Here is a 13546-nt window from a genome sequence, read left to right as displayed (position 1 = left end):
CGGTGCAGACTGACCTGTTGGGCTCCAGCAGACTGGCCTGTCGGGCTCGGTGCAGACTGACCTGTCGGGCTCGGTGCAGACTGGCCTGTCGGGCTGGGTGCAGACTGACCTGTCGGGCTCGGTGCAGACTGACCTGTCGGGCTCGGTGCAGACTGACCTGTCGGGCTCGGTGTAGACTGACCTGTCGGCTCGGTGCAGACTGACCTGTTGGGCTCCAGCAGACTGACCTGTTGGGCTCGGTGCAGACTGACCTGTCGGGCTCGGTGCAGACTGGCCTGTTGGGCTCGGTGCAGACGACCTTTCGGGCTCCTGCAGACTGACCTGTCGGGCTCTGTGCAGACTGACCTGTCGGGCTGGGTGCAGACTGACCTGTCGGGCTGGGTGCAGACTGACCTGTCGGGCTCGGTGCAGACTGACCTGTCGGGCTCCTGCAGACTGACCTGTCGGGCTGGGTGCAGACTGACCTGTCGGGCTTGGTGCAGACTGACCTGTCGGGCTCCTGCAGACTGACCTGTCGGGCTCGGTGCAGACTGACCTGTCGGGCTCCAGCAGACTGACCTGTCGGGCTCCTGCAGACTGACCTGTCGGGCTGGGTGCAGACTGACCTGTCGGCTCGGTGCAGTGTCGTGTACGTGAGAGGAACGGATGTGCGCTCTTGGCAGGAGCAGACGCAGAGGTGGTTTGTGGGATAGACGCGAGCTCTGTGGAATACCCTCAGAACCCGGGCCAGGGAGGGGCGTGTGTGAACCCAGCAACGTCGGCTTAGAGCCTGTGAACCTGTCTGCCACCTGAGGCCTGCAAATACACACACACACGCACGCACACTCACTCACACACACTCACTCACACACACTCACTCACTCACACTCACTCACTCACACTCACATACACACGCACACACACACACTCACACTCACATACACACACACTCACTTACACTCACGTACACACACACACACACACACACACTCACTCACTCACACTCACGTACGTACACACACTCACACTCACGTACACACGCACACTCACATGCACACACACACACTCACTCACTCACACACACTCACTCACACACACACACACTCACTCACTCACACTCACGTACACACACACACACACTCACTCACGTACACACACACACACACACTCACGTACACACACACACGCACACACACTCACTCACACAAACACACGCACACACACGCACACACACGCGCGCTCACACACTCACACGCGCACTCACACACACGCTCACACTCACACACACTCACGCACATGCAGTCACACACACTGACAAATACACACACACTAACACACACACTCACTCGCACATGCTGACAAACACACTCTCTGACACACACAGACACCGACACACACACATGCGCTCACACACTCACTCACACTCTCTCACACACACATACACACACACACACGCACACACACTCTCTCTCTCACACACACTCACACTCAGTCTGTTCCAAAAGTGCATGTGTCACAAGCTCCAACGCATGCACTTCCATAACTGCAGCGCGTTTTACCATCAAGCTGTTTTAACAATGACCTTTTTTCATTTCTTTTTTTCCACTAACATTTCTTTTATTCGCAGGTCAGTTAACGCTTACAATACTAATGTGATTGCATGCTACACAAAATACATACATATGCTTTCATGTGCCTTGTTTGACTGGATTTTGTAACGGCTCGTAGTCAGTGTGATGTAATATATTTAAATGTTGACACTGTGCTGTAAAACTTTAAGCCACTGAGAGGGGATGGCTGTGTACTTTAACCCTGCAATAGAGTTTTGCTTTTTTGGTTTTGTTTTATTTATTTGTTTTTTTATTGCATGCATGGTTTTTTGTGTAGACGTGGTAAGTAAGGTGCAGCCTTGCCTGGGCCGTGTCTGACCGCTAGGTTTTGATTGACAGCTGAGGATATGTGACTGGACGAGGCCTCAGGGCAGCAGAGAGGCTTACCCCCGGCACTCTGAGGATTCTGGGGGAATTGCTTGGCAAAGGTAACCTTTTCATTACTTCCAACAAAAAAATAAATTTTCTAAGAAAATTCTTTCTTAAAAATTTAAGGAAATAAATATTAATCTCTCAGTGTCACATTGTGAATCTGCTTTTGGCCAAGTGTTTATTATGAAGATGAGGTACGGGAGTCAGTTCCACAGGAGATGTGCTACTTTTAGAGAGCTGGGAGAAGGGGATTGTGGGATGTGTGCAGGGGGGGGGGGGGTGTTGAGTCACTGTGTGAGTGTTTTTGAACTGGCTGGCATTCAATCAACAAATCAACATTTGTCCTTAACTGTGACAAACCACTGAAAGCTAGTATTTATTTATTTATTTATTTATTGTGACATAGTGATGAAAAAGCATGTGTGTTTAGGACAGATGTTGATTGAATGTTGGACAGTGAGGGTCATATCTGATCCCTCTAACTATCTTTTTGGCGGTCATCTTTCGGGCCATGTGTTTTTTAAATTTTTGTGAACGTTATTTTCAAAGCTTAGGTATGGTTCCGTTGTAGAACGCTTCTGGCAGTGGCCGACCGAGTGAATAGGGATCTCGTGTGTCGTCGCTCCGCCCATGGGAAAGATGTCTGGTTTTCGCACAACGCATCCCCATGGCGACCGCTACGCAGATCCAATGGAATCTCTCCGTCAGCGCGTCACATGACGATAACACGTGCTGTTTGCTGTCGTAGCTGAAGAGCATACCTATCCCGTCAGAGCTCGAAGGCTCGGTGTCCCGTGTGTAAACACACTAATGGACGATGCAAATCAGAGAGAGGGAACATCTGGAGATACGTCAGTCATCCTAAAAAAATAAGCATTTTAGGCTGCAGATTTGTGGTTGTTTTTTTCATGTTTGTTTTTGTTTTCGGTGTTTCTGATTTCTCCGAGCCAAACCGCTAGATGAATTTGGCGAGGCTGGCTTTAAACAGCTGTGATTGGCTCATGCCTGTCGCCCCCGGCAGCTGTCCGTACGCACAGCGGACGTCCTGGCGGCGGGTGCAGCCAATCAGCCTGCAGGTGTGTGGGCACTGCTTCAGACACCTGGGCTGATGGGGCTTACGCCACCTCTCTCTCCTCTTTCTCACCTTCTGTTTCTCTGTCCTCTCCTCCTCTCTTTCTCTGTCCTCTCCTCCTCTCTTTCTCTATTTCTCTCATTCCCTCCTTTCTCTCCTCTCTCACCTTCTGTTTATCTGTCCTCTCGTCCTCTTTCTCTTTTTCTCTCATTCCCTCCTTTCTCTCCTCTCCCCCCTTCTGTTTATCTGTCCTCTCCTCCTCTCTTTCTCTTTTTCTCTCATTCCCTCCTTTCTCTCCTCTCCCCCCTTCTGTTTCTGTCCTCTCCTCTGCTCTTCCTCTTTTTCTCTCATTCCCTCTCTCCTTTCTCTCCTCTACTTCTCCCCTTCTGTCTCTCTTTCCTGTCCTCATCTCTTTCTCTTTCTCCCATTCTCTCACTCCTTCCTCTTCTCTCCTCTTGTTTTTCTCTTTTTCCCGTGTACACACACTGTGCCCTTTCTCGCTTGCTCTCCCTCTCTCTCTTTCTATTCCTCCTCCCCCTCTTTCCTTCTCCTCTTCTTGCTGTCATTCCCTCCCTCTGTCCTATGTGAGTTGTTATGTTTAATGTCAGCCCGGTGTAAACTAAGAGTATGGTCTGGGATGTGTTGTGAAAACATCATCCAAGGAAGAACATACATAAAACATCTGTTTGAGCTTCGTCATGCTCAGCCAATCAGAATTCCTGTTTGAGCTTCTTCATGCTTGGCCAATCAGCTCTCCTGTTTGAGCTTCTTCATGCTCAGCCAATCTGCTCTCCAGCACAGGGCTGCTGGAGGAGCTGAGATTGGTTACCGTTGGAGATTGTCGCCATGGTCACCAGCTCTCTAGAATTTGGTTGGTTATTTATGTTTAAGCAAAACTACATCCTTAGCTGTTACAGTACAGAAAATCAGTTTTCATGGCTATTAGGGAATATAGTAAGGAATGCTGTTAACATTAAAAATCCACACACAGACATACACACACACACACACAGACACGCTCACACACACAGGCACACTCACACACACTCTCACACACACGCACCCACGCACACACACACACACTCACACACGCACGCACACACACACACACACACACAGCCTCCAGCCAGGATCTATGGACCAACATCTGCTAAGGGCTTTGAAGAAACAGAGGGAGCATATTTGTAAAGGTCACTCAGAAAGCCTGCTTAGCCAGGACGGGATAGGGGGGATATGAATTTGAGGGATTTTCGTGGGCCTGTGCTAGAGGAGGCCTCCTGTGTGGAGCCAACCGGCAGACAGACTGCCAGCCGGAGCCCAATTTAGCTGCTAATTAAAAAACAGAAATATTCTGGGCTGCGATGTACCCCCGTTAAGATCCCGTTTGTCTTGTGCCACCGGTGATGAGCACACACACCCGATCAGCGGGAGGAGGGCTGCTTTCTTCCTTTCAGGAGCACAGACACACATGCACACACACGCACACACACACACATGCGCACGCGCACGCACGCACGCACACACACATGCGCACACACAGACACACACACGCACGCACGCACACGCACGCACACACACGCACACATGCACACACACACATGCACACACACGCACACACACATGCACAGACACGCACACACGCACACACACACACACACACGCACACATGCACACACACGCAAACGCACACGCACGCACACGCACGCACACACACGCACGCACACACACATGCGCACACATGCACACACATGCAAACGCACACACTCGCGTACACACGCAAAGAGTGGAAAAACCTGGAAACCTGGTTTTGCGATTACCTGTCAATAAATACCGATATTTCAGCCCAAGTCTGGAGGAGTTTCCTCTTATAAATTCTGCTGCAGCATATGGATTTTATGTCTTGATCGTTTTTGAACGTATAAAATATTTTTATGTTCAGTGAATCCCGTTCTGGGTCACATCAGGTGCTGCTCTGTGCTCGCTATGTAATGTTTAAGCTTACCCTGACACGAGTAGGTTTGCAAGAATTCATTTTATCGTTGATCATGTTCCAGCCTTCTGTAGCGAACTTTCATTATCAGGATGCCTGATAATATCAGTGTGGGTTGTATCTTAAATCAAACCCAGGGCGGCAGTGGGCAGCACTGTTCCCTCACCTCACCCCACCACCAGCTCCCCCCGTGACCCCTGACCAGGACAAGCGGGTAAAGATACTGGATGGATGGATATCGATCCCAGAATCCATTGTTAATTCCTGCAAAAAAAACCTAAAACCTAATGTTAAATTAAAAAAAGTTAGTAGACAATAGTAAATAGTTGTTCATCTCTGTGTATAAGTATTCTCAGGTCTGGGGTGGAACCTCTCTTTTGGAGTTCAGGTCAGGCGTGTGCTGTCGAGCACTGGGCAGGGCGTTCAGTTCTGGAGCACGCTGTACGCTGCCTGACCTTAGCGAAGCCGCTGATGACACATTAAACTCTAATCTCGCCGTATCGTAACACTGCGCAACATGCTGACTGTGAGTTATTGCAGTTTCCAGGTGTTGCGATATTTTAAACATTAAAAAATCTTGCTGTGGAAGATACGGTATTTTTTTTTTTTTTTAAGTTTAAATATTTTCAGCATGTGGCAGTGCTCTCCGGGCCTGTCTAGGGAGGAAACCTGATGAGCAGATTAAATGTTTTATCTCGTATCTGCTGGCTGGCGTTTGTGTGATAACGGGCTCATATCTGCTTCAGTAAATAAAGCAGAGGATCCGTTGTTAGGTTCTGTTTGCAGGCGTAGAGGCGTGTGGGAGATGGAGATTTTTCACATTAGAGCAGATGGTTCCTTTGAGCGAGATCGCTGTAGTGTGGCGTATTTACGAGGTTTGCTGTGGTTTGGACAGTGTGTGTGTGTGTGTGTGTGTGTGTGTGTCTGTGTGTGTGTGTGCGCGTGCGTGCGTGTGTGTGCGTGTGTGTGTGCGCGTGCGCGTGTGTGTGTGTGTGCGAGCGTGTGCGTGCGTGTGCATGCGTGCGTGTGTGTGCGCGTGCGTGCGTGTGTGCGTGTGTGTGCGCGTGCGCGTGCGCGTGTGTGTGTGTGTGTGTGTGTGTGCGCGCGTGTGTGTCTCTGTGTGTGCGTGTGTGTGTGTGTGTGTGTGTGTGTGTGTGTGTGTGTGTGCGCGTGCGCGTGCGCGTGTGTGTGTGTGTGTGTGTGTGTGCGCGCGTGTGTGTCTCTGTGTGTGCGTGTGTGTGTGTGTGTGTGTGTGTGTGTGTGTGTGTCTGTGTGTGTGTGTGTGTGTGTGTGTGTGTGTGTGTGTGTGTGTGGTGTGTGTGTGGTGTGCATGTGTCTCCCTGTGTCTGTGTGTGTGTGTGTGTGTGTGTGTGTGTGTGCGTGTGTGTGTGTGTGTGTGTGCGCGCGTGTGTGTGTGTGTCTCTGTGTGTGTGTGTGTTTGTGCGTGTGTGTGTGTGTGTGTGTGTGCGTGTGTGTGTGTCTGTGTGTGTGTGTGTGTGTGTGCGTGTGTGTGTGTCTCTGTGTGTGTGTGTGTGTGTGTGTGTGTGCGTGTGTGTGTGCATGCGCGTGTGTGTGCGTGCGTGCGTGTGTGTGTGCGTGCACGTGTGTGTGTGTGTGTGTGTGTGCGTGTGTCTCTGTGTGTGCGCGTGTGTGTGTGCGTGCACGTGTGCGTGTGTGTGCGTGTGTGTCTCTGTGTGTGTGCGTGTGTGTCTCTGTGTGTGTGTGTGTGTGTGTGTGTGTGTGTGTGTGCGTCTCTGTGTGTCTGTGTGTGTGTGCATGTGTCTCCCTGTGTGTGTGTGTGTGTGTGCGTGCGCGTGCGTGTGTGTGTTTGTGCGTGTGTGTGTGTCTGGTTACAGTACTTTCATTTGTGAATGAAATCAGACCTTTCCCCCTCCCTCTCATCTCGTCGAGTGTCTTGTGGGGTCTTCTCCGGACCCCCCAAATTGAATTGCCGCCAGGCTGTACATTGCGCTGTCCTGCAGGAAGTGGGTCAGTAATCCATTAAAATGCCATTAGAAAATCTCATTTGGAACCTAATCCCTAAATTAACCAGGACTGCCTGCTTCAGAGCCTGAAGGGGGGGGGGGGGCAGGTGGGAGGGGGGGGGGTGAGTTGGGGGATACGGGGCTGTGGGAAGTAGGGGGTCGAAGGTGGGACTGGGAAAGGGGGGGGTGGGCGGGAGTTTTGGAGTTTGAAGTTTGAATCCGTAAGAGTGGGGTGAAGCGAAAGGGAAGAGTTTGTTTTCTCTGAAGTGGCGGTCGTGTCTTGGGCTGTCTGGTAACCCAGGGAAACCAGACATTAGGTAATGCCAGATTGGGCTTGAATTTAAAGGGGGGGGGGGGGGGGGGGGTTACAAAATGGGGGTAACAATGAGACCCCGCTATCAATAACGTGCCTTTCCCACATGGCGAGGCGGGGGGGCCTTTGACTGGAGCGTTTTGGGAAGAGCCTGGGGGGGGGGGGGGGGGCAGAAGTCACTGTCCGTCCCTGCAGTTCTCATCTGTCTCTAGCTGAACTGAACCTGCCCATGATGCACTGCAGGCCAGCAAAGTCTAATCTCTCACTTCCTCTCCGAGGATTTCAGAGTGTGTGTGTGTGTGAGAGAATGTGTCTGTGTGAGTGTGTGTATGTGTGTGTGGTTGCATGTGTGTATGCTTATCTGTGGGAGAGAGAGTGTGTGTGTGCATGTAAAAAAGAAATCCTTGATTTTCTTTAACCCGCTTAGTCTTAGCCATGCCCCCTAAAACATAGTTATTGAAGCTGTTTCGCTGGGCGTTTCTGTGGATAAGAGCGAGGCCTGGTCCCCCTCCTCCTCCTGGCTGTTCTGGGCTAGTCCCCCTCCTCCTCCTGGCTGTTCTGGGCTAGTCCCCCTCCTCCTCCTGGCTGTTCTGGGCTAGTCCCCCTCCTCCTCCTGGCTGTTCTGGGCTAGTCCCCCTCCTCCTCCTGGCTGTTCTGGGCTGGTCCCCCTCCTCCTCCTGGCTGTTCTGGGCTGGTCCCCCTCCTCCTCCTGGCTGTTCTGGGCTGGTCCCTCCTCCTCCTCCTGGCTGTTCTGGGCTAGTCCCTCCTCCTCCTCCTGGCTGTTCTTGGCTGTTCTGGGCTGGTCCCCCTCCTCCTCCTGGCTGTACTTGGCTGTTCTGGGCTGGTCCCTCTCCGCCTCCTGGCTGTTCTTGGCTGTTCTGGGCTGGTCCCCCTCCTCTTCCTGGCTGTTCTTGGCTGTTCTGGGCTGATCTCCCTCCTCCTCCTGGCTGTTCTTTGCTGTTCTGGTCTAGTCCCCCTCCTCCTCCTGGCTGTTCTGGTCTGGTCCCCCTCCTCCTCCTGGCTGTTCTTTGCTGTTCTGGTCTGGTCCCCCTCCTCCTCCTGGCTGTTCTGGGCTGGTCCCCCTCCTCCTCCTGGCTGTTCTTGGCTGTTCTGGGCTGGTCCCTCCTCCTCCTCCTCCTGGCTATTGTGGGCTGGTCCCTCCTCCTCCTCCTGGCTGTTCTGGGCTAGTCCCCCTCCTCCTCCTGGCTGTTCTGGGCTAGTCCCCCTCCTCCTCCTGCCTGTTGTGAGCTGGTCCCCCTCCTCCTCCTGGCTGTTCTGGGCTAGTCCCCCTCCTCCTCCTGGCTGTTGTGAGCTGGTCCCCCTCCTCCTCCTGGCTGTTGTGGGCTGGTCCCTCCTCCTCCTCCTGGCTGTTGTGAGCTGGTCCCTCCTCCTCCTCCTGGCTGTTGTGAGCTGGTCCCCCTCCTCCTCCTGGCTGTTGTGAGCTGGTCCCTCCTCCTCCTCCTCCTCCTGGCTGTTGTGAGCTGGTCCTCCTCCTCCTCCTGGCTGTTGTGGGCTGGTCCCCCTCCTCCTCCTGTCTGTTGTGGGCTGGTCCCTCCTCCTCCTCCTGGCTGTTGTAGGCTGGTCCCTCCTCCTCCTCCTGGCTGTTGTGGGCTGGTCCCTCCTCCTCCTCCTGGCTGTCGTGGGCTGGTCCCTCCTCCTCCTCCTGGCTGTTGTGGGCTGGTCCCTCTTCCTCCTCCTCCTGGCTGTTGTGGGCTGGTCCCTCCTCCTCCTCCTGGCTGTTGTGGGCTGGTCCCTCCTCCTCCTCCTGGCTGTTGTGGGCTGGTCCCTCCTCCTCCTCCTGGCTGTTGTGGGCTGGTCCCTCCTCCTCCTCCTGGCTGTTGTGGGCTGGTCCCTCCTCCTCCTCCTGGCTGTTGTGGGCTGGTCCCTCCTCCTCCTCCTCCTGGCTGGTCTGAGCCTCTCGGAGCTCCAGCTGCTGCTGTCGCTGACGGCTCGCTCCCCTCAGCCTGCAGAAGGTGATTAGTGTAAAATTCAGAGCCGGTAATTAGCAGCATTCATGCCTGCTCTTAGCACCCCTCAAGCCCTACCCCTCCTCCCCTTTCTCCCCCCAACCAAGTCAGTCTGAGCTGCCCTCTGAAAGAATGAAGTCAGTGTTCCACGTCTTCACCCCCCCCCCACCCCCCCACCCCCCCACCGCAAAGTTCCGTTCCGGGGGCACAGGCTTTAGCTGAACCCCTGTCCATCCCCCCGAAAACAAACACCCTCCCCCACACCCATTTAATCCCCCATTTACTGAGGCCTTGCACCTGCAGATAAAAAACAAAAACAAAAAAACAAAAAATCGAGAAGAAATTGCGGGGGGGGGAGGAGAAAAAAAAAAGACGACGAAACCCCCCCACATACCCCCCCCCCCCCCCTTTTTTTTTTAAACAAAGGTGGGCCTGTGTACCCCAAGGCCATGGCGACGGAGGAGCACGTTAGCACGTTAGCGCTCTAATCCTCAGACAGAGAGCGGCCATTGTGCACCACAGGTATTTAAGAGCACTGGGTTCGCATCTCCCTAATTATTCAACATGTACTGGTGGGGTTAAGCCCCAACCCCCCCCCCCGCCCCCCCATCCCAACATGCTGTCTGTCTGCTCCCACGTATTTCGGCGTGACCCCCTGATTGACAGCCCGGCTGTTGTCTCGTGCCTTGTTGCCGGGCCTTGGGTAACAGGATGAAGAGGTGTATCCCCCCCCCCCCCCCCCCTTCCCCCCGTGGATTAAAAAAAATAAAAAAATGGTGGGTGCTTAAAGCGAGATGTCTGGGGTTGGTTCCTCTGATGTCATTCTCGGGGGGGGTGGGGGGGCGGGCGCACTGGGGATCCCTTTGTCCAGCTCTGAAATCGATGAAAGCAAAAACACAAAAAATTGACACTGTGGATATTTTTTTAAGGCAAAGATGTCACACTGAAGTTAGTGGCACTAGATGTGCAATAAGTCAGTGTACTTATAAACAGCTGTTTACCATCATATTTCACATGCACTGAACCTTATTAACATAAATACACACTTGTGTATTTGTGTGGGTGTTTTTTTTAATGAAGGGTGGATGTTTCCCATGATGCCTTAGCACTGGTGGGACCTTTGTCCTTTGTCCCAGTTTAACTTTGTGGCGTAAGGTCTTCATCCGTCTGGAGGGGGGGGGCGGAGCGGGGGGGGCAGCTAGTGGTTATTTGCGTTCCTTCCTGGAAGCGCTTCATCTGAAGACGGTTTGCTTTCACACAGAAAACTGGCAGTAGCGGTTTCTCTAATAGAATCGGTCTGCGCGGGGGTGCTTCTCAGAGCGTGGGCCCACGCGGGAATGTGCAAACAAATCGCTCGTTATTACCGAGCTCGGGACTGTAAGCGAAACGGAATTCGATTAGTATGAAACTTGGATCGGTCGCACGATTCCATTTTTCTCCCTCCTTCACAGATATGCGCGCTTTTTAAGCAGAACACTCCGGGCCTTTTCCAGCGAGGCTGTGCTTTTTATCTGGCGGAATAACGTCGCAAATATGCGATGAAAGTGTACGTTTAAAACTGAAAAGGTCACAAGCTACTTTGAGGAGGCATAACAATCTTTTTTTTCAATGGAAAGAAATTCTGAAAAGAAAGTTTGTTTTTAGTATGAAGTGAAGGCTTTCATCAACAGAACAGAAACTAAAGTCTTTGACTGATTCTCAAGCCAGTAAAACTGTTCCATAACCAGCTCAGCATGTGAAAAACTGCAGTATGGTCCGTTTTTTTAAAGACCTAGATCAGTGGTCTCCAACCCTGGTCCCGGAGAGCTACAGGGTCTGCTGGTTTTTGTTTTCACCTTAAAATCAGCACCCAGTAGAGACCCAAAACACCAGGTGAGTTGAGTTAACAGTGTAATCAACTGCTGTAATTGATTCATGAAGTGCAGAGTCACTATGAAAACCAGCAGATCCTGTAGCTCTCCAGGACCAGGGTTGGAGACCACTGACCTAGATGCTTTTTTGTTCATTTCACACACAGACCTCTTGGGGGGGGGGGGGGGGTCAACTGTTTCTGAGTCCTGAGCGTCCAATCAAGCTGTTCACCCTCCAGCAGGGTGGAGCTTAACTCAAGCTCCTTATTACTCAACAGCGCCCCCTCTGGCCAATGCAGTGCCTGTGCACAAAGCTTTTTTACAGGACTTCACCTCTTTCTGCAGCACACCGGGCCAATCACAGCTGAGGAAACATCTGCCTAACATGCTTGTGATTGGCCTGTATTGGAACTCCTCCTGGTCATGCTGGCCAATCACTGATCATATTCCTGTGTTGACACTTCTCCAGTGCACATTCTCTAAAAAATTTCACGCCAACATTTGGGGTGAAAAACACTCTTCAGCAGTTTTTTTCCCCCCGATACTTTCGGGAAACACATGAGCACATATATCAGCTGGTGGACTCTTAGGATTTGTGTTGCTTATAATATAATTGGTTTAAAGCTTTTATGCTCTTACTGCTAAAATGCTGTACAAAAAATACAAATGCATTGTGAAACTGAATTCAGTTGAATGAAAGCTCAGTGCTCCCTATAGCCCCAGATTATTAGTCTAAAAGTATTAATCTTGCGTTTGAGATACTGATCTGTTTCTGAACAACCCAGGTAGAATATCTGTTAGTCTTACAGGAGTTGTCATTGCTGCAAGCAACTGCTTACTGACCCAAGTCTGTTTTCTCTCTCTCCCCCTCTCTCTCTCTTTCTCTCTCTCTCTGTCTCTCTTCCTCCTTCTCTCTCTTGCTCTTTCTTTTTTTCTTTGTTTCTTTTTGTGCAGTCCTGGTACCTGGGCGAGCTTAGTTCCATTCCGAGTGGCGAACGGGACTCCGATCCTGCCGCCAAATGTGCAGAACTACAGCATAAACATCATTGGTGAGCCTTACCTGCAGGCGGAGACCAGCAACTGACCCCCCCAGGAACACCCCCCCCCCTCCCAGGACCCCCCCTGGAACCCCCCCAGGAAAGCGAGACAACCAGCATGCAGCACTTATACAATCTCCAATGTCCCCCGGAGTCCGACGGGACACTGGCCAAAAACACTGCGGGACCGGGCCCCCACCCCCACCCCCCACCCCCCCCCCACCCCGGGGGCCCACCACGCGGTGTTCGTGTGAAGAAGTCTCCCTCTTCAATACTGTGATGTACCCATACTTTAGATGCCTTAATGTTTGCATGAAATGCTAGTTTTCTGTTGGTGTTTTTTTTCCTGGTTATTGGTGGGAGCCGGGCTCTGCTCAGCCTCCCTGCAGGCTAGAGGGGATGGGACACTCGTGCAGAGACTGTGTGCACGGCCTCCATCTTCCAGCGGACAACAGCCTGCAGACAGAAAGTCTGACAAAGTCAAAACTTTCTCCGCAATACCGTAGGAACAAAAGTGAGAAATCTGATTTCTGTCCTTCAATTTTCCACGCTTCTGTTGGGTTTTTTAAAAAATTTTTATTTCAAAATGTTTCATCTCAAGACACTAATCCCAATTATGCAGTGCTGATATTCAGTTTAAGGTTAAAGTTTAGCATGTACAATTACAGAGTTATGGACTCTTAAAAAAAGAAAAAACACAAAATATTTGAAAATGATTCAATCAGAAACCTATGATCATAGGTTAGAAAACATACCCCTTTTTTGTCCTTAAAAAAGAAGGAATTAAAAAAAAAAAAGTTTTTTAAAAAAAGAATTAAAATGCAGAAAATAAAAATGATCTCTGGAGGCAAGTGCAATTAAAATGTTATTACTGAAGGGAAGCTATCAAAGTCCGTCAGCCCTCAGACTCTAAACGGAGGGAGATACAATGTTTTAAGAAAACAAAAAAAAAAACATTTTACCATTTTATGTTGCATCTTAAATCTAAAAGGGGTAAAAAAATAAAAAGTAAAGAAAGCGTGTAGACAGGGAGTGCATAAGCTCAGAGAACTGAACGTGAACAAAGCAACACTTAAACTATCGAAACCTGCCCTCTTTCAGGGTAGATTTTATTTATTATAAAAATAAATACAGGTGAGACACTAACTGTGTATAACTGAGTTTGTGGTTCCATAATCGCAAAAAAAAAGAACAGACATTTGGCCGTTAGCTTATAAAGCTACTGTTTACAAAAAGTTTTTTTTTTTTTTTTTTTGTATTTTCTTGAACAGCAAAGCAGGCTGCTCAAGTAAAAAATAAAAAAAGAAGAAACTTCTCAAAAATCTGCACTCGACTCGACGCGTAAGAGAGTGTGGTGCATTTGCATGGTGC

General features: G+C 50.7%; 1 pseudogene; it reads left to right on the top strand.

Annotated features, from left to right (window-relative positions):
* The window catches only part of LOC118227999, a 96679-nt pseudogene extending 84308 nt beyond the window's left edge, over positions 1-12371 (top strand).
* Positions 12372-13546: the final 1175 nt, after the last annotated feature.

This window comes from Anguilla anguilla, chromosome 5 (assembly GCF_013347855.1).
Source record: "Anguilla anguilla isolate fAngAng1 chromosome 5, fAngAng1.pri, whole genome shotgun sequence".
NCBI classification, from domain to species: domain Eukaryota; kingdom Metazoa; phylum Chordata; class Actinopteri; order Anguilliformes; family Anguillidae; genus Anguilla; species Anguilla anguilla.
Note: the sequence above shows the minus strand (reverse complement) of the source record. Positions and strands in the feature narration are given on the sequence as shown.